Below are 21,117 nucleotides of genomic sequence, written 5' to 3'. Positions count from 1 at the left end.
CTGGTACATCAAAATATAAGGCAAAACATAGAAAGACTGAAAACAGAAGATGATTATTTTCCCTTTTGCCAGAATTCTGCAGTAGCAAAAATCAAATCTATTCACTGAACTGAATGTTCAGGAGGAAATAAAGTCCTGGTCTGAAGGTGTTTAGTGTTTGGTGTTGTTAAAAGATAAACTGAGGCATACTGAATTTTTTTTTTTTTTTTTTTTTTTTTTTTTTTTGTCTTTTGTCTTTTTAAGACCACACCTGCGGCACATGGAGGTTCCCAGGCTAGGGGTCGAATCAGAGCTGTAGCCACCGGCCTACGCCAGAGCCACAGCAACACAGGATCTGAGCTGCGTCTGTGACCTACGCCACAGCTCACGGCAACACTGGATCCTTAACCCACTAAGCGAGGCCAAGGATCGAACCCACAACCTCATGGTTCCTAGTCGGATTCATTAACCACTGCGCCACGATGGGAACTCCTGAAATTTTTTTAAAATGATTTTTATTTTTTCCATCATAGCTGGTTTACAGTGTTCTGCCAATTTTCTACTACACAGCCAGGTGACCCAGTCACATATACACATATACATTCTTTTTCTCACATCATCATGCTCCATCATAAGTGACTAGCTATAGTTCCCAGGGCTCTACAGCAGGATCTCATTGCTTATCCATTCCAAAGGCAACATTGAGATTTTTAAGAGCTTATGGGAGCAAAAAGTGATTCCAATGGGGCCATGGCAACCCAGAAATGGCTAGGAGCACTCCACGGATAGGAGTCAGGGGAAAGAGTATATCGAGAGAGTGCAGCTGCAAAGAAAGGAAATTCGTTGATGGGCTATAGCTTAAAGCCTAGTTGGCTTGATGTGATTGGTTGTTCTTAGGTTTCAATTTCATAACCTTGAGGCATTTGTAGGCTTAGACTTTCGTTTACTTACACAGTAGCACTAGAGCCACCTCAGCCCAATGACTTCCTCTTTCAATGCAACTGTCCAAGCCAGTACTTCTCCCACTAGGGTTCTACACTGACAGGCAGGAGCAGCACTAGCACTACAAGTGAGTCGGCTTGGAAACACATTTCTAGAACTTAGCCCCTTTGTTATTTTATGTATTTATTTATTTTTTGGTCTTTTTGCCTTTTTCTAGGGCTGCTCCCTCGGCATATGGAGGTTCCCAGGCTAGGGGTCCTGTTGGAGCCGCAGCCACTAGCTGACGCCAGAGCCACAGCAACGCAGGATCTGAGCCACGTCTGCGACCCACACCACAGCTCACGGCAACGCCGGATCCTTAACCCACGGAGCAAGGCCAGGGATCGAACCTGCAACCTCATGGTTCCTAGTCGGATTCATTAACCACTGCGCCATGACGGGAACTCCTAGAGCTTATTCCCTTTGGGCCTATGTGTTTATTCTTATGAGGTAGTAATGTTATGATTAAGAAGCTCCACTTCTAGTTTAACCGCATCACTCAAAGTGAAGGCCAAGAGAATCATCAGGAAAATTCAACAATGTTTAGAAAACAAAATCACTGCTAGAATTGTAGCTGTGGCCTCTGCAATCCTAGAAAAACTTTCCCTTTGTTGCTATCCAAGTCATGGTGAGCGCCGATCTGCAGTTCTAGAATAACTAGTAAGCTACCCAGACTAGGACTCTACAAATCTAACATGAAACACTTCAGTAACTAGCAGCCCTGTAAAATCGCCTGATTTATTCACAATCTGAAGAAGAATAAGATATGTTCGGCTGCCAAAACAATCCCTGCATAGCACAAGGAAGGCTCAGTGTGCCAACAAAGATCTATGACGACCTTATTGTCCAAAAGTCTTGGGTTTTGTTTTTAAAGGCCTGAAGATGAAAGCATCAGATGATTAACTGCCAAATGTAGCAAGCACTCTCCGCCCCATGACGGTGAAGAGGTACACGGAGCAAAGATCACAGATCCTGAGAACAGAGGACTTCTGATCTGAAGAGGAGTGTGGGCTGTGGAACAAGAAACCCTGGTTTAAGGCGCTGAGAGCTGCATGCACAGTGAGACAGAGGTCAAAGACAGACGGGTTTCTTCTGACTCATCCAAGTTTGGCTCCTCAGCCAAGTCAGCAAGATGTCATCCTTTCCCACTCTCTCCACTTCCTACCCCGGGCTCCCTGGCCTTGGTGAAAACAAATACCGTTAACATCAGTATTTCCGTGCATCTGGCGAAAATGTACTTATTAAAAATAATAAAGGAAGGTCTGAGTCTCAAATTACTAACATACTTTCGATTTGTGTCTCACCGCTAATCTGTCTGTGGATCATGACGATGTTTGGTCCGAAGCTTAGTCATGAGGAGAGAGAGTTCTGTTGCTCATAATATATGGGGAAAGGTAAGGGCCCTGTGTTTGAGAATACAAGAAATATTAGAACTACAGATGAAAATGTAACGCTAGTTGGAAAATATGTTAATTGCTTTGGGAAAAAATAAAATAAAGGTAACAAGGTTTAATGTAAAGATGAGAGGCAGGAGCATTCTAGGCAGCATCTAGACACTGGCTTTCTTGTTTACTGTGGTCAATGTAACCCCACAGAACGGCTGATGGAACCTTGGATTAGCTGCGATACTACTTGCGGAACGTTTCACGCAGGACTTTTTCTCTTTTTTCACAAGTGATATCCCAATCTTTAACTCCACAAGTGATGATAATAAAGTAGATGAAAAGTTTTTCTTTTAAAGTCCTGTAGGTATTTAACAATTTATTAAAATGGAGTTATTAAAAATGGAGTTTTCTAAATAATCATTTTGTCTCTCTCTCTTCCTTTTCTTTTTTTTCTTTTTCTTTTTCTTTTTTTTTTTTTTTGGTTGCACTCACAGCATGTGGAAGTTCCTGGGCCAGGGATCAAATCCATACCATAGCAGTAATAATGCTGAAACCTTAACCCACTGAGCCATCAGGGAACTCCTAAGCAATCATTTTCTTTATAGTCTAGTGGAATGATAAAAATAAATAACAGAAACACTATCACAAATAACCTTTACTGAAGCCATCAAGGAGGTCAGTGAATGACTACAAAAATCACAGTTCTGACAGATGGCCAAAGAGCACATGAAAATGCTCATCAGTAAATTATTAGAGAAACGCAAATCAAAACTCGAAGGAGGTATCATCTCACACTGGTCAAAATGGCCATCATCAAAAAGACTACAAACAAATACTAGAAAGGGTGTGGAGGAAAAGGGAACCCTCCTATACTGTTGGTGGGAATGTAAATTGGTGCAGCCACTATGCAGAACAGTATGGAGGTTACGTAAATGAATACAGAACTACCATATGATTCGGCAAACCCACTCCCGGGCATATATCCAGAAAAACCATAATTCAAAAGGATATATGCACCCCTATGTTCATGGCAGCACGATCCACAGTAGCTCAAACATGGAAGCAACCTAAATGTCCAATGACAGAGGAATGGTAAAAGAAGATGCGGTAATTATACACAGTGGAATATTACTCAGCCATAGAAAGAATAATATCATGCCATTTGCAGCAGCAGCAGGGATGAACCTAGGGATTAACATACTAAATGAAGTCAGTCAGACAGAGAAAGACAAATATCATACGAGATCACTAATAGGTACAATCTAATAAAAATAATACAAAAGAACTTAAAAACAGAAATAAACTCAAAGATCTTGAAACCAAACTTATGGTTACCAAAAAGGAAATGTAGGGTGTGTGTGGGGGGGAACAGATACATTAGGGGTCTGGGATTAAAATATACACACACTACTATATATAAAATAGATAAGTAACAAGGACCTACTATATAGTACAAGCAAATCCACTCAACACTCTGTAATAACCAAAACAGGAAAAGAATCTGAAACGGAAAGGCTATATGTACATGTTTAACTGGTTTACTTTGCTGTACATCTGAAACTAACACAACTTTGTAAGTCAACTATACGCCAATAAATTTGTTTTTAAAATTTAACCTTTAAAAAAACTCTCTGAAGGACAGAATGGAGGGAAATTTAAAGCTTCTTCTGGCTCGCAGATCTAGTATACTTTTTGTTACTCAATATATTCTAAACAGTTAGCTGGAGTTTACTAAGTCCTAGGATCCAAATGAAAAATAAGTGTTTTCTTACTAAAGGAGAAGATCTTTTTCATCACAACTGAAAAAAAAAATAAGTTGGGTATGGATACAAAAACAGTTAAAAAAAAAACAACCACTTATGAAGGCTCAATCCAGCTTTTTAATATGACCAAAATGAAGGAAGATCTTTTACTTATTCTTCTTTTATAAATGAACACTTTAGAGACTAGGTAGCACACTATGCCCTAGTTATGATGTAAATTTTGCACACCATCATGCTTTTTACTGTGGTTTTCCTTCATTTATCTTTATTGGGAGAAAGCTCATGGACTCCCACACTACAACAAGAAGGAAAATAGTAGCTTCGAGACCTATGTTTGTGATAATTCTTTGGACAATTTCTTTTTCTTAACCAAAGTCTTCATATGTTCAAATTAATTTGAATGAAGCATTTCAAAACAAAAATCTATAAGATTATTCTTAGAAGATATAAATGATATCATTTCTCATATATAGGTAGAGACCCTCCCAACATTTCATACAGGCTTATGTTGATAAAATCTCAAATAAAGATCATAAAAAGAAATTTTAGGAAAGAAACTTTGGTTGCTCCTACACATATGACATATGATGATTAAAATAGCAATTGTGGATTTTTTTTTTTTTTTGGCTTTTTAGGGTTGCACCTGTGGCATACAGAGGTTCTAAGCCTAGGGGTGGAATCAGAGCCATAGCTGTTGGCCTACACCACAGCCACAGCAACGCAGGATCTGAGCCACGTCTGCCACCTACACCACAGCTCACGGCAATGCTGGATCCTTAACCCACTGAGCGAGGTCAGGGATTGGACCTGCGTCCTCATGGATGCTAGTCAGATTCATTAACTGCTGAGCCACGACAGGAACTCCGCAGTCATGGATTTTTTAAAGATAGGTAGACAGAAATAACTAGGTAGATTCTTATCTACAAAAGCACTACCATACAAATTTGAATGTTCTAAATGTTAAGAAAACCTAAAAATGTCTCTTTAATATGTAAATTGAAGTGGAATAAAACCTATCTGTGTGAATGCATTGTTAGGAAATGTGGTTTGGAAACTTTTGCAAACTATTCAGTTACTGGCTGAAATGCTCATTACCTCTTATGTTGTCACCTGAAGCAGATTCAATAAATTTCTTCAGCAAAGGAACAATTGTTAAACTAATACAGTACAGGTTAGTCATCACATATTACAACCAATTGTGATTTCATGAAAATAACAGGTCTTAGAGGACATCAAAGTTAGCTATGCTCTTAAATTCTTGCCTTGAAGCCAAGGTACCTTTGGAATCAGTAAACACAGACAATGGATATCTTTGTACCTTGTTTTCTTAAAGTTTGTATCACCAGTTGTATTCGTTTACTTGGGCTGCCAGAACAGAAAGTACCACAAGCCAGATGGCTTAGAAAAACAGAAATGCATTGTCTCACAATTCTGGAGGCTAGAAGTTCAAAACCAAGGTATGGGCAGGGTTGGTTCCTTCTGAGAGCTGAGAGGGAGGGATTTGTTAGGCGCTTGCCTCTTGGACTTGTAGACACATCACGCTGCTCTCTGTCTTCAGGTTCACGTGCTATTCTCCCTGTGTGTCTGTCTCTATGTTCACATTTCCCCTTTTTCTATGACAACAGTCGTATTGCATTAGGGCCCATCCTAATGACCTCATCTTAATTATATCTGCAAGGGCCCTATTTCCAAATAATATCACATTCTGAGGTACTGAGGATTAGGACTTCAACTTACCATTCGGGGCGGGGGGACACTTCAACCTCTAAAACAAGTCTAAAGCAAAAAGAGTTTCACGGTCAAGTTCATCCTGCATTAAAATCATCAAAGAGTGGGTGTATCTTGGAACAGCACATCTGACTGGTGTCGCTATTAGTACCACCTTCCCAATGATATTCAGATCTTGGACCTGCAGACATGATTGGATAGGTTATTTCAGTGAAGAGGTATGACGGGGTTGAAGAAAATCCACAGGGTTAGGCGTCATCCATTGGTCGCGGTCTTCTTGCTCTGGCAACGTGACACCTCTGGCTGTGTCCCCACTTTATACAGTGCTTCTGCGTGTACATTAAGGGTTCATACTGATAAAAGGCCCTTCACAGATGTTCTTGGACTTGAATGTATTAGAAGAATGGCTGCTGAAGAGGAACCTCTTTTCTTCCTGGGGGTTCAGGTAGAGGTGGGGGGAGGAATAAGCCATCAGACTGCCATGCAGTTGGTATTCAGAGGAAGCAGTCAGGAACCCAGAGGGGTAGATAGTCCTCAGTGTGTGGACAGCGAAGCCCAGGCTACCACTGCTCTGAGCTGAAGTTGAACTGGATGCAAATCCCTGTGCTGCCTCCCCCACTTTGCCAACCAGAATAACAGACCCAGCTACATCTCACAAGAAAAGGCTTCATTAACATTGCAATTATAATGTCAGACATTAATCAAATACCCAAACAACTAAGTATATAATTGTGTATTGTAATAAGCTATATGAAGGCAAAGAAATTCTCTAAAGAACCCCAGTGTCTGCATCTATAAAATTTGATAATATGCGATCTGCCTCAAGAATTAAATGAGATAATGCATGAAAAGCACTTTGCACAGCTTTTGATGTTCAGGAAATGCTCAATCATATGACCTATTCTGATATGATGATTTTGCCCTGTAATTCCAGACACTAGTGTATATATATCAAAACAGTTTCTGATTTATAGTGATGGATTCTTTGTAGGAATTCATAGTCCATTAATATTATTCACTACAGTTAATTCACCAACTTGTCATTCTACCCTTCCAGAAGTAAGAATTAAGTAAATGTGAGTTTTAGGTCACAATGCAGGCTGTATAGTTTCTCCCTCTGCACACTAATCACACTGTTCTATTCCCTCTATTGCGGTCAGACAGAACAGACAAATTATGTGACATTATTTGCATTATTTTCTGCCCAAACACCAAGAATATTTATAATCATGCAGAAACTTAATATTTATATCATGCGAAAATCAGATTGACGTCTTCATCATCCTTGCCAGTTTTCACTATCAATTATTTACTTAACATCTCTTTTAGCATTTCCAGTCACTCTGCAAAGTCTTACGATCTTGATTTACTTCGGCTTGACGCCAATTTTTCCTCCACTTTGAAAGCATTCTTGGCACAGAGCACTGGGAGGGAGGCCACTGCCACGGGCAGCCTCCGGGCCCTTCCAAGAGCATTCCTTTGTGACTGGGTGCCCATCTCTGAGGCGGAAAGAATGGAGTTTTCCTCCAGAGTGTGGAGTGGTGTCAACCATGGGCTTGTGTGACGATGACTCTGGTCTCTTCTGCTGTCTACCTTCGCTCATGAATTTGCAGGCAGTAAAGCAGGTCAGAGAGTCAGATGATGGGGAATTTCAGGCCTGCGAAGGGCTTTAAAGACCATCTGGTCACGCACCTGAGCATGGGACTGTATCTCCTAGAGAACAATACTAATTAAAAACCATCATATGGCTTCTCAGCCTTTTGGCTAAGATCAAGTGTAAAAATAATCAGGAGAGCTAAATTGATTAAATCTTTCATAAGTACTAGCCCTGTACAATAAAGGGTAAAATAAGCACTTTACCTATTGACTTGTAATTTCAGCAAAACTTGCATGCAGGATATCGTGTTTTTTCCATGAGCAAATTGATGTGTAACCTAAAGCTTGGAAACGTTGCAAATGTTGTCCAAGAACCTGTTACAGAGGTCATGTGATCACCGTTGTGTTTTTTTTCCCCCCCTAAAAGCAATATTATATATGTATGTCCTTCTGTAGAGCTTCCAAACTTCTTTGGCTTATATCATTTCCATTTGATTTTCCTCCTCGCATGCTCACGCAGTCCCCTCTAAACATACCTCGCCTGCCATCTATTTTGGCATCTTTCCTCGCAGGTGGAAAGCATTATCTTTAGAACATTACCTACAACTTAGAAAAAAGGGGATTCACGTCTGGGCCTAAATACGGCCTCCATCATTTGTTCCTGGCTAAAGAAGCTTTCTTATCCAGGTAAATGGTGGTTTGGGTAAAGAAGCAGATAGCCTCCAATGTACCAAGAAGCCTTTCACATGGTCGGTAGCTAAGACACTGAGCATAATCCCCTGTCCCCAATCTCCTCTCCTCACTGAAGCCACAAGGAAGCCAGGCAGCACCAGGAGCAGGGACATTCCTTCTTGGCCACTAGAGGCCAGTACACTACAGCTAAGAACCTCCCAGCTGGCATGTATGTGCTGCTTCTGACAGCAGGGGACCCGTTCATACAAAATAAGGAAAATGATACTAGAATGTTTTTAGAAGGAAAAAAAAAAAATCTTGGAGTTCCCGTCGTGGTGCAGTGGTTAACGAATCCGACTAGGAACCATGAGGGTGCGGGTTCGGTCCCTGGCCTTGCTCAGTGGGTTAAGGATCTGGCGTTGCCGTGAGCTGTGGTGTAGGTTGCAGACGCAGCTCGGATCCCACGTTGCTGTGACTCTGGTGTAGGCCAGTGGCTACAGCTCCGATTCAACCCCTAGCCTGGGAACCTCCATATGCTGCGGGAGTGGCCCTAGAAAAAGGCAAAAAAAAAAGACAAAAAAAAAATCTCATATATTTTCAATACATACGGCTGAGATGAGTCTGGTTTATAAGCTTTCCGAGACTTTCCTGAATGTCAGTCTTAAGCAAATTAAGCAAGTAGAGAAGGTGGGTGTCCCTCTCCATTTCCCAAAAGCCCTAAGCTTTCCATTTTATCATAATGCTTTATTTCCCCCACTCCCTTACCTATTTGCAACAAAACACAACTTGAAGTATTCTCTTTTTTTGTCTAATAATTTATTTTCTTGATAATGTCTCACCCCTTCTTCACTTGAGGTTATATACCCTGCTCTCCCTGCTTTTCTTTCTACTGCTCACTCCTCTCTTCCCTTCTCTGTTGCATTTCTAGAAGGGAATAAACACTCTCACTGTTTCAGCTACCACCGGTCAGCTTATGACTTGCAACTCTAATATCTCAGGCCCACACCTACCTCTCCTGCAACCCTCAAAGGTCTATTTCTCCGTTCCCATGTTCACAGCAGCCCTATGTACAATAGCCAAGACATGGAAGCAACCTCAGTGTCCATCAGCAGAGGAGTGGATAAAGAAGATGTGGCATACAGACACACAACACACACACACACACACACACAGAGGAATATCACTCAGCCATAAAAGAAATGAAATAATGCCATTTGCAGCAACATAGATGGACCTAGAGATTATCATACTACATGAAGTAAAACAGGCAGAGACAAGCATCATACAATATTGCTTATATGTGGAATCTAAAAAAAAATAATAAAGATACAAGTGAACTTACACAAAACAGAAACAGACTCACAGACATAGAAAACAAACTTATGGCTACCAAAGGGGAAAGGGAGGGAGGAAAAAATTAGGAGTCTGGGATTAACAAATACACATCACTGGTTATAAAACAGATAACCAACAAGGACCTAGTGTATAGCACAGAGAACTATATTCGATATATATACATATATATATATATGTATATATATATATATATATATATATTTTTTTGTCTTTTTGCCTTTTCTAGGGCCCCTCCCCCGGCATATAGAGGTTCCCAGGCTAGGAGTCTAATCAGAGCTGTAGCCACTGGTCTACGCCACAGCCATAGCAATGGGGCATCCGAGCCGCGTCTTCGACCTACACCACAGCTCACGGTAACTCGGGATCCTTAACCCACTGAGCAAGGCCAGGGATCGAGCCCGCAACCTCATGGTTCCTAGTTGGATTCGTTAACCACTGCGCCACAACAGGAACTCCTCGATATGTTTTAATAACCTATAATGGACAAGAATCTTTAAAAGAATATATATACATATTCCTGGATCACTTTGCTGTACTTCCGAAATGTAACATTGTAAATCAACTATATTTCAATAAATTAAAAAAAAATCTATTTCTCACTAAGTAGTAGACATTTGTAGATGGGTATGTCCCCAGGACCACAACTCAACTAGGTGGCACTGTGTGAAATAATCCCAACCACCACAAACATCTGTGGAAATATTTGCATATGCAGAGAATATCTTTGAAAGGATATACCAGACATCAATAAAAGTGATAGCCCCAGAGCTGGAAGCACTACAGCCAGGGGACAAGGTTGGAGAAAGAGTCACTTTTGAACCCTTTGGATTTCATATAATGTGCATGGATTACCTATTAAAAATAAGTTTTTTTTTTTTCTTTTTCTGAGCAACACCTGCAGCATATGGAAGTTCCCAGGCTAGGGGTCTAATAGGAGCTTCAGCTACCAGCCTACACCACAGCCACAGCAACTGTGGATCTGAGCTGCCTCTGCCACCTACACTACAGCTCATGGCAATGCTGGATCCTTAACCCACTGAGCGAGGCCAGGGATGGAACCCACATCCTCACAGACACTACATCAGGTTCTTAACCTGCTAAGCCACAATGGGGACTCCTAAAAATAAAAGTAAATAAACATTTTAATGTTCACATCTTCTAGAGGTCTACTGAGCCCAGTGTTGCCCTCTGCCATGCACTTGTCAGGTGGATAGATTCACTCTCAGTTCCAATTACTGGTTGCCAGCCGAGGATGCACTGAGCTGTTATCTTTGGCCCACATGTCTCCCAGTAAGCCTCAAAGTTCGATTTCTCACTATCGGACGTGTGTCCGTGGCTGTGTCATCAGGCCCTCAAACAACGTCTCTTGCACCCCATTCACACTTTCCAGCTACTCCACCCCAGGAAGGCCCTTGGTAGATCCCGCTGGATTAAAGGACCGACCTGCCACTGCTCCTCCCAAGCTGTCGGTCTCAGCTGCCAACAACCCTCATCTGGCCGCACACCCCCCAGAACCAGGAACCCTTCCTTCCCTCCCCAGATCCACTGAACCAGCCACACAGCCCTGCCCCCCCCCGCCCCGGAACATACCAGCCCAGTTCACCCTCCTCCCCAGTTCTGTTCCTTCCTGGAGGCCCACCTTGCCGCTTTCCTGGGCTTCCAGGCTCCCTCCCAATCGCACTTCCTACTTCCGGGATGGTGGCCTCTCAAAGTCACGGCCAGCACAGCTGCATGTGCCTGTAGGTCTAACCCCTGGCTCCTGGCTCATACGGGGAGGCTCCCTGTACCAGGTGACGAGGGACCGACCGACCCCTCAGCACCGCGCCACAGCCTTGGCCCTCCCCACCCGGCCTTGTCAACGGCCCGTCCGGCCTCATCTCCTCCCATTTTGCTGCCTTGTTACACAAGTCACCCAACTGTCTGCACTTTCCCAAACACCCTGTGCTGTTCCTCCCTGACACCTTTGCTTATCCTCCTTGCTGGGCTTGGGAGGCCCACTCCTGACCCCCTGCGGCTTCCCTTCACCTTGGCCATCTCCTCACTATCATTTGAGACGCACCCAGGACCCAAGGGAGGAACACGGGCTAAAGACGTCCTGAGACTGAAGATAGAACACTACCAGCCCCGGGCCCAGTCATCGCATCATTTTCAATCCAAAGCAACAGGATCACGAGCTCCAGCCAGTTTAATTCAGTGGTATAAGAACCCATCTAGAATTGCTCTGAAAACAACATTAACAATCTTGCACAACCCTTGGACGAATGAGAAGGAGCAAGAGAAAATTCAAGTTTAGGCTGCATCATGTCTGGTCACCCACAAGAAGACATATGAAAAGGACTGAATAGGTACTAAGAATCCACAGAGTCCCCTGTTGTCATGTAACATCTATCAACGACTTTAACTAACTTTATACTTCAGAGCAAATCAGGTTAACATTGGCCTTCCTTTTAGACTTACTGCAGGGAACAGAATGAGAATGTGTTTTTTGTCTCTTATAAAGGCTCCCTTTCTGTTGCCACGGACATGTGTTGAGTTTCAGGGCAAGTCAGTTCATCTAGTACCGAGAAAAATACAGCAGGATATGTCTTAAGTCTATAACCATATTACAGACTTTTCGTAAAACAAAAGGACGCTGAGTCTTTGTATAACTTTGCAGTGATAAAAGTACACAGTGGGGAAATGCCCCATATCCGAGGGGCCTCGACCAAATAAAACTGGGGTGGAATTAACTGTGGTGATGAGGGACAGATATGCAGAACAGAGGCTTCTGAGACGTTTACATTTCCCTAATGTCACCAAGTCGCTCAACCTCATCGGAGACCCTCTCAGGAAAATTCAGAGTCTGGGTTGGCTTTTGCCTCACTTTTGTGGCACACGCCAAGGATCAGAGAATGGAAAGCAGAAGAATGCTAACCACCAAGAGTACTCAGCTGTATTTCAAATAATTTATTAACTCATTCCATAATATTTATTGAATGCTATGTGCCACAATTTGGAGGAAGATCATTCTAAAGAGAGTGGTAACATACCCCCAGGATACTTCTAAACTAGCCAGCCCCTATCTCCCTACGTGATTTGTGGAGAGGGGTTGTGAATGAAAAGAAATAACAGAATGAAATCGCATATCTAGTCAGGAATGGGGGTCTCCAAGTCCCTTTCCTTTGCTCTCTTGTGAAGCTAAGTGACAGCTACGGAATAAAGGAACACGAAATACACATAGATAGCTAGGGCGACCATACGCCCAAAGGATCTGGAACAATCTCAATTTTAATATCCCTTTCCCTTGTCTCAAAAAGCATGCTTCTATTTGTCCAACAGCTATTTGTGACTTGGGAAATACAGCTAGCTTGGCAGACACACGGAGAGGGCTTCTAACAATGTGCTGGGTCCCATCAGGAGAAGAACACAAAGAGATCAAAGTATAGGCTGCCTAAGAAACACTGCATTTGAGGACCGTGAAGGCAAAAATATGGATGGCCCTGAGTATAGAAGAAGTAAGAGAAAAAAAACCTGGACAAGCTGTTCTCAAGAGTGGAACTCCTTAGAAACATTTCTTTGGTATTTAGAAGGAGGAGAAAATGCAAAAAAGGAAAGAAAGAAGGGAAACAAGATGAGACAGGGAGAATGAAGAAAACATCTCCTTAACTTTTCTTGAAGGTCAAGACAATTTGATAATTTCAAAAGACTTACATGAACTCCATAGTCCCCATTTTGGAGCTCTAATAAGCTCTAGCGTGATTATTTCTTTCAGCGGACAAACCATACTAACCTTGGGAAATGGTCACAGCTATTTTTCAGGGTAATGTAGGTATTGCTGAAACACAAATAGTGAAGCTGGTTTATACAGGGAAATCGAATCATTAGAAGCATTTTTTTTTTCAAGCTAAGATATATTCTGGGAATATGCCAAGATAGTGGCTAGGTCTGGGGATGGACTGAAAATGACATTTCTATAGAATGACTCTTCTTCATTCTCTCGTCCAGGGTAGAGTTGGCTATTCTGAGTCACAAAATCTGGATTTGAACCTGGTTCTGCTTTTGTTGACTGTTAGAGTTGAGATAAGACATTTTAAGCTCCCTGAGCTAGAGATTTTAGAAAGATTAAATAACTTAAAATACATTAAAGTGCTTAGAACATGATGAAAGGATATATAAGTGATAGTTAACAGGACTCCTCTTTACCAACTCTCTCTGGCCTGTTCGTCATGGTACAGGAGGGAAAGTGTTCTAAAAACAAACCAGGAAGAACGCCTGACCCATGAGCCAAAACACATATTACGCAATGGTAGAAGTGACTTTCAATAACCATATACTATAAATTTTTGTTATACCTGGGTGACACCCAATTCTATTTAAAATGCCAAACTCAAGTGCTTCTCCTTTTTGACTTTGACCACCCCATAAAGATTTAACATAAATAGATATAATGACTATCTTCAACAAAGGGGATATAAATGCTTTATCTATCATGATCTTTATTGCCAAACAGTCTTACAAATAAGGCCAGAGATAAAGTTACCATAAAACTAATACGACGCTGAGTATTACCTCCTGAATATTACTTTCATGATATTCCTGCTATAATCTTATCTTAGGTTTTCACGAAATGTTTCCTGAATTCCCATCACATATTCACACTGTTCTGGTAACTATAGGGAACATGATGATGATTAAGACACAGGCCTAGGGAGTTCCCATCATGGCTCAGTGGTTAACGAATCTGACTAGGAACCATGAGGTTGCGGGTTCGATTCCTGACCTGGCTCAGTGGGTTAAGGATCTGGTGTTGCCATGAGCTGTGGTGTAGGTCGCAGACACAGCTCGATGCCCCATTGCTATGGCTGTGGCATAGGCCGGCGGCTACAGCTCCAATTCAACCCCTAGCCTGGGAACCTCCATATGCCTCGAGAGCGGCCCTAGAAAAGGCAAAAAGATTAAAAAAAAAAAAAAAGAAAGAGACACAGGAACACATGCTCCAAAGGCACGCATCATCTAGTGAGAGGGAGGCAGTATAATAACTGACAAAAATGCCAGCTATTAAGGAGTATTTTGCAAAAGGTGCCAAGTGTTCTGGGAATATAAGCAAGAGGTAGATTACTTCCAGAGATCTAGGAGATTTCTGTAGATTATTTGCACAAGGTCATAGAGGACAGATGGGTAGGATTCCATTGTCAAAATGGCAGTAGAGGGATAGGGGTTAACAGGGAGGCTGAGAAGTAAGCTTGAGCTTGACCCAGAAAGTGGACGAGAGCAGGATTCAGAAACAGTGGTTACAACAGCATGGAGTTGTACAGAACATAGTGAGCAAAGAAGACAAAGTTGAAAAGGCAGTTCAAGGAGTTCCCACTGTGGTGCAGCAGGTTAAGGATCTGGCATTGTCTCTGTTATGGTATGGGTTTGATCACCAGCCTGGCACAGTGGGTTAAGGATCTGGCCTTGCCGCAGCTTGGATTGGATCCCTGGCCCAGGAACTTCCATATGCTGCGGATGTGGCAAAAAAAAAAAAAAAAAAGGCAGTTCCAGAGAGGATTGTAGGTTTTTAAATGCCCAGTGCCTGGCTGAGGAGCTGGGGTTTTTTTCTGATGCAGAAATCCAATGAAGGAAGAATGCCATGATAGGTCTTGGTTCTGGAAAGATGCAAAGCTAGAGTCAATATGGAGGATTTACTGGAAGGGTAAGAAAGAAAGAGACTAAAGGGAAGCCGACCAATTAAGGAGCTCTGGCTATAGAGCTCCTTAACTAAGAGCCAGAAAGAGAGCAGGGGCAGCAGAAAGAAATGGATGAACAGCCCTTTGTCTTTTCATCATGAGGTAACATATGCCCTGAGTGCACTGGTCTCAGATACGCTGGGTTGCTGAGATAGAGAGCATTGAGCTCAACCGAAGGGATCAGAGTCCTTGAGGGGAACTAGTTTGTGCAACTGCTTCTTTAAAGACTTGCCTGGGGGCCACAGTCTGAAGAAGGCGCACTAAGTTAGAAGTGATCACGTGCAAAGATTTCCTTAACCAAGGTAACTGTGATATAACAAAACCAATACAAAAGACCAATGATTTGCTCTATTCTGACATCACACAATATTTACATCTTTGTCCCCTCTGCAGTCATTGTCTATTTTCCTTAGTCTTTTTCTTCTTCTACAGTTTCAGCTATTTTTACGTGAACATCTTTTGCAGGTGATGGCTGACAACTGGAATTGTCACTAATTCATCCCCCAGTGTGACTGAGTCAAGGAACCTACTTTTTAAAATGCTTTGACGAATTCCCATTGTGGCTCAGCAGGTTAAGGACTGATGTAGTCTCTGTGAGGATGCAGGGTCAACTCGTGACCCCACTGAGTAGGTTAAGGATCTGGCATTGCCCCAAGCTAGGTGTAGGGCACAGATGCACCTTGGATCCAGTGTTGCTCTGGCTGTAGCATAGTCCAGCAGCTGCAGCTCTGATGATTCGACCCTTAGTCTGGGAACTTCCATATGCTGCAGGTGTGGCTGTAAAAAGAAAAAAATAAAAAAATAAAGTGCTTTGAGATTCTTAATGTAGATGTCCAAACTCGTGTAAAAATCACAAAATTATGAAATGAAATGACCTGCCTTGTTATATAAACTCTGTTCTTGAAAATAAAATCAACACATACAGGAAATCAAATACCACCATCAGCACTGATTCTTTTCATACCTAAAGTGTGAGCTCTCAATTATACTATTGCATTCATTTTCTTCTTTCTAGTAACAAAAATGTGACTCTGTGAATGTAGCTACACAGATTGCTTAAGAGAACAATTAGACAAAGAATGACTCTAAGTGAAGACTACTGGCACTTTTCTCGGTGTATAAATGGAGGCACTCTATATACCAGTGGCAAATCCAGAAAGAATATTCACTGGTTTTCTTCCTTGGGATCTGTTAAGATTCCCTCTAGCCCCCATCTTTCCTCACTCTCTAAGTAAGGAAATTAAGATCTGGGCAGGAATGCCAGGCTTGGGGATTAGCGGAGATTAGGAACCCAGGAGTGTATTTAAAAACAGAAACATTTATTAGCTTTTTGATGAGGAATTAAATATTTTTTCTTGTTTTTAAAGGCAGTTAGTTTCATGTTAAAATGTAGTCTACCATCCTAGTGGTGAAAATTCAAAGTGCTTCTTGCTCACACTCTTTGACATAAACCATAGCAATATTTTTTTGATCTGTCTTCTAAACCTAAGGAAATAAGAAACCAAAAGGGAGCTAATCATCCTTCAAAGCTTTTGTACAGCAAAGGAAACCACTGAGAAAAATGAAAAGGCAACCTACTGAATGGGAGAAAATATTTGCAAATGATATGATTCATATCCAAAATATATAAACAACTTATATAACTCAACATTAAAAAAAAAAAACCCACTCAATTGAAAAACAGGCAAAAGACCTGAATGGGCATTTTTTCCAAAGAGGAAATGCAGGTGCCCAATTGGCACATGAAAAGATGCTCAGCATCACTAATCATCAGGGAAATACAAGTGAAAACCACAGTGAGATATCACCTCATCCTTGTCAGAGGCTATCATCAAAAACAACACAAAAAACACAAAAAACAAATACTGGTGAGGATGTAAAGAAAAGGAACCTTCCTATATTGTTGATGGAAATGTAAATTGGTACAGCCACTGTCGAAAACAGTATGGAGGTTTCTCAAAAAATCTAAGAAATAGAACTACCACATGACCCAGTAATTCCACTCCTGGGTGTATATCTGAAAAAAATATTAATTTGACAAGATACATGCACCCAAAATTCATAGTAGCATTATTTATAATAACGAAGATATGGAAGTAACCTAAGCATTCATCAAGAGATGAATGGATAAAGAAGAAGTGAGATATATATATAGATATATATATAGATATATATATCGCTATAAAATATATAGTACCCAGACATAAAAAAGAATGAAATTTTGCCATTTGCAGCAACATAGAAGGACTCAGAGGGCATTATGCCAAAAGAAATGTCAGGTAGAGAAAGACAAATACTGTATGATACCACTTATATGTAGAATCTAAAAAACACAACAAACTAGTGAATATAACAAAACAGAAGCAGACTCACCCACACAGAACAAGCTAGTGGTTACCAGTGGGGAGAGAGAAGGAGGGAGGGGCAATACAGGGGTGGGGAAGTGGGAGGGACAAATTATTATGTGTACAATAAGCTACAAGGATATATTATACAACAAAGAGAATATAGCAATATTTTATAATAACTATGAGCATAACCTTTAAAGTTATGAATCACTACATTGTATACCTACAACATATGCTGGTGCACATCAACTATATTTCAATGTATGCTTTTTGTTCACATTTTTCATTGAATCTGATTATTTGATTGGTCCGTTTATATGGGTAAGACAAAGAATCACAGAGACACTGGGACCCAACATTGACAGATGAGCAATAGTTGATAAATACTAAAATATATATCAAGGGCTGCATCATACTTTGGCTGTAAAACCTATCGAGGTGTTCACCAACCCATGTCCTTCTTGGTATTGACTGGTGAAAAAAACCTGCAGAGTAAATATGTTCTGAGAGGGAGGGGCCAGTCAATGCAAACTTTTCCCCCCGAACAAAAAGTGCTGCTTCAGTGATCCATTTGAACATTTAAACCTCATGGAGGCAGGATGGTAATGACAACTGAATTGCAGATAAATGACTGCCTCATTCAATTACTGTTTGGATCAGAAACAAAAATTGGAAAGAAACAATAAGGTGACTGTTTAAAAGGAGAACAAACAATCCTTTCTTCAGAGCACTAAGCTTGGGCGATAATAGGGGAAAAGGTGTGTATTTTGGGAGGCAGTTGCACCCTTTCCTGGAAACTAAGAACTCTAACAGAGAGGGGTAAATTATTTTCTACATGCATTGATCCAAGCTCCTCAAAAGTCTGCTTATCTCCAAGGCAGAAGAACTTCATTTTGTTCTGAATGAAAGGATAAAGATTTTTGTTTCTGGTTAGAGATCATCAAGATGATACTTGAGCATTTTTCTCACACAGATTTTTCAGATATTTATGAAAAAAATCTTCCTCACTTCAATTATCTTGGTTCACAACGTGAGGTAATCTGCTTCAACCACTTCATTTTTCACATGAGAAAAGGCCTGCAAAAGTTAAAGAAGCAGCTCTGGATTGTCTCTTATTTTTAAAGGGTATATGCTTAAAAAGGGAGCACAAAAAGCATTTCGAACCAGTACATACAAGCTGTTTCTAGATATCTTTTGGATCCTGAAGCTTGTTTGGAGCGTTAGAGGCTCTAATACCTAAGTAAGCAGAGCCTACACAGGACAATGCCCAGGTATCAAATCTTGAACTCAATTCTGTGCTGATCTACTGAGAGCCACCCCAAAACACTGTTATAAATCCATACTCATATGTCCTCTGATAGCCTCATTTTCCCTTCCTCCAGTTTTTTTTTTTTTTTTTTTTTTGGCATGGCATGTCCTTCCCGCTGTTAGAGTCTGTGGCCTATACATGCCGTGTGCATTGATAAGTACAGGTGAATGTATTTGTAAAATAATAATAATAATTAAAAAAAAAAAAACAGAAAAGCCTATCTATCAACCCAACTTCTCAAGCCTCCTTAACATGAAACTCATGTATTACCTTTTGTTCATGTAAACTTACTGTTTCTACAAGAGTTGATTGATATGGATATGTATTTATTGGACACATGTTTGTATTGCTATAGGAGAAAAAAAGACAAGTCAATTCTATACACTGGCTTTTATTTTCTTTCATGCCATGCTGGTGCCAGGTGAAGTGTAGAAGGAGCATGGAGAATGCCAGCTTCCTATCCTTGACCCTGGAGAAGCAACACCAATAGTTTTAAAAGGTGGAGCCCCAGGGTGGGCCCTCAAAGGGATGTTTTCAAGTTAACCCTGTCCAGCTTGGTTCACCCTCTCCAGTCTGGCAAGGGTAACTATACTTATATCAGACAAAATAGACTTTGAGTCTAAAACTGTCTCCGGAGACAAAGAAGGCCAATGCATAAGGAATTCAATAGGATGATATAACATTTATAAATATATACATACCTAAATATATAAAGCAGATATTGACAGATATTCACGTTGTATGCCATAAGAATATAAAATTTTTATTTGTCAATCATACTTCAATAAAGGTGGACACTGACTTACTAATCATCAGGGAAATGCAAGTCAAAACTAAAATGAAATATCATCTCACATCTTTTAGAATAGCTATTACCGAAAAGGCAAAAGATAAGTATTAGTAACGATTGGAGAGAATGGCACCTTTGGGCATTGTTATTTTGAAGTCTTCTAAAAATCAAGGTTTTCCCTGATAGTTGGCAAGGAAGAGACAGATCATCTGGACTTTTTTGGCTGAGAACTTCATGTATATTATATCATTCAATAGTGCCGTTCAAGTACCGAGGTTAAAAAAAAAAAAAAGAGGATGTGATTAGGTACTTGACGGTTAAGAATTTATGGTGATTTTTCAGAGGGAAGCTTCACAAATTTATGGAGACAAAGCAAGAAAAATAAGTTATATTTCCTCTTCTGGAAATGGGAAAAGATTTGCCGTCTGAAACAACTGAAAAAAGGGGGTGGGGGGGGGAAATACAAGACAATGATTTGTAAGACCCTGGACATCAGGCAGCAGAAACGGATCCCTGAGAGACAGAACAAAAATGAGGTAGGCCCTGTGATTGCCGCAGATTACTTATTGAATTTGTGGGCCATGGTTTAGGGAGGGGAAAGCCAAGCAGAGACCAATGGCCCCTCTAAATTTCAGAGATGAAGCTAAGAGACTTTGGGGAACAAGGTGGGGAGCGTTCTCAAGACTGGAGGAGAGAATTTATGCAGAGAGAACTCTAGAAACTTTCAGAGCCCCACCTCATCCCAGCTGTTCAGCTGATTATTGATAAGCTCGTGCTTAGGAGGGTGTTGTCTGAGGCCAGGAACCACCTAAGACAATTAAAGGTAACTGCCTGGCACTCACACCAGGCCTGGAATAGTGATGCTTCCTGCTGGCCAGACTGGAAAACTGCATGATTCACAGGCATTGGACAGTATGCCTGGAAGGGCCTTAACTCAGTGGTGGGGAATAATTTGCCATAGATGGAGCACTGCTTTGTCTCTGCATATCAAATCTTAAAAAGGACAGAAAAAGACCTGCCCATTTTCAATCAACAGCATTCAGGAAGAAAGACTAAAAACATTTATAAAACATACAAAATTATCCAGCACCTGCTTGGGTAAAATTCACAATTTCTGACGGCGAAAAATACATTACCAGGGTGCAAGAGGCAGTAACATGCTTTTCGTAATTAAGAGATGAATTAATCAATCAAAACCAACTCAGAATTAACAAAGATATTAGAATTAGCAGGAAAGGACATTACAACAGTTCTTATGTCTATATTCCAAAAGTTAAAAAAAGTGAAGTAGAAACACACAAGAGCAAACTAAACCAAATTTCTAGAGATAAAAAATTCAAAATGTGAAATGAAAAAAAGATATTGTAAGGCATTCACGAGAGATATAATTATGGCAATTTCTCCTCCAAATTTGATGGAAAGTATAAAAACCCATATTCAAGATGTTCTGCAAATCCTAGGCGGATGAAACATGAACAATGAAATCATGGTCCATCAGAATC

At 40.9% G+C, this 21,117-nt stretch overlaps 1 protein-coding gene across 12 annotated transcripts in view; it reads right to left on the bottom strand.

Annotated features, from left to right (window-relative positions):
* The window catches only part of PRRG1 (proline rich and Gla domain 1), an 880,589-nt gene that overhangs the window by 202,421 nt on the left and 657,051 nt on the right, over nucleotides 1-21,117 (bottom strand). Inside the window, exon 4 of one of the 12 annotated variants that reach the window (XM_085007679.1) lies at nucleotides 5,846-6,017. The exons of the other annotated variants lie outside the window; for them this stretch is intronic. The gene's annotated coding sequence lies outside the window, so the exon portion shown is untranslated. The remainder of the gene's footprint in view (nucleotides 1-5,845; nucleotides 6,018-21,117) is intronic. 12 annotated transcript variants of the gene reach the window in all.

Source organism: Sus scrofa, chromosome X (assembly GCF_054392235.1).
Source record: "Sus scrofa isolate SSC_HxYL_T2T_F1_AM1 chromosome X, Sscrofa_HxYL_maternal_Yorkshire_Landrace_v2.0, whole genome shotgun sequence".
Classification (NCBI taxonomy): Eukaryota; Metazoa; Chordata; class Mammalia; order Artiodactyla; family Suidae; genus Sus; species Sus scrofa.
This window is presented reverse-complemented; position numbering and strand designations above follow the sequence as displayed.